Below are 364 nucleotides of genomic sequence, written 5' to 3'. Positions count from 1 at the left end.
GGTCTGTTATGTATCTGATGTTTTTATCTTGGTGTTTTATTTCCACTAGAAATCTTAATAATATTCAGAAGTCATTGTTTATCATTCAGGTCTGTGGGAGTGCAATCTCGGGAATTGATCTGGATAATAAAAGGACTGGGGTCTCTATTGTTGTCCTGCACTGCAACTCCTCTTTGCTACCATTTAAGTACATGGGGATGTGTTGTAATTCCCTGCACAGATAATAGGAGAAGCGTCACTGTGCAGATAAAGTATATGAAAGACCAATGTCCCCTCTATTCTAAGGATTGGTGTGGGTATTTTATTTACCAAAAACCCTTTAATTGCTTCTACTTCATGGTATTTTGTGTGGTCATCTTTGTCT

The sequence above is a fragment of the Ranitomeya variabilis genome, chromosome 2 (genome assembly GCF_051348905.1).
Source record: "Ranitomeya variabilis isolate aRanVar5 chromosome 2, aRanVar5.hap1, whole genome shotgun sequence".
Lineage (NCBI taxonomy): Eukaryota > Metazoa > Chordata > Amphibia > Anura > Dendrobatidae > Ranitomeya > Ranitomeya variabilis.
The sequence above is the reverse complement of the archived record's forward strand: the minus strand, read 5'-3'. Positions refer to the sequence as shown.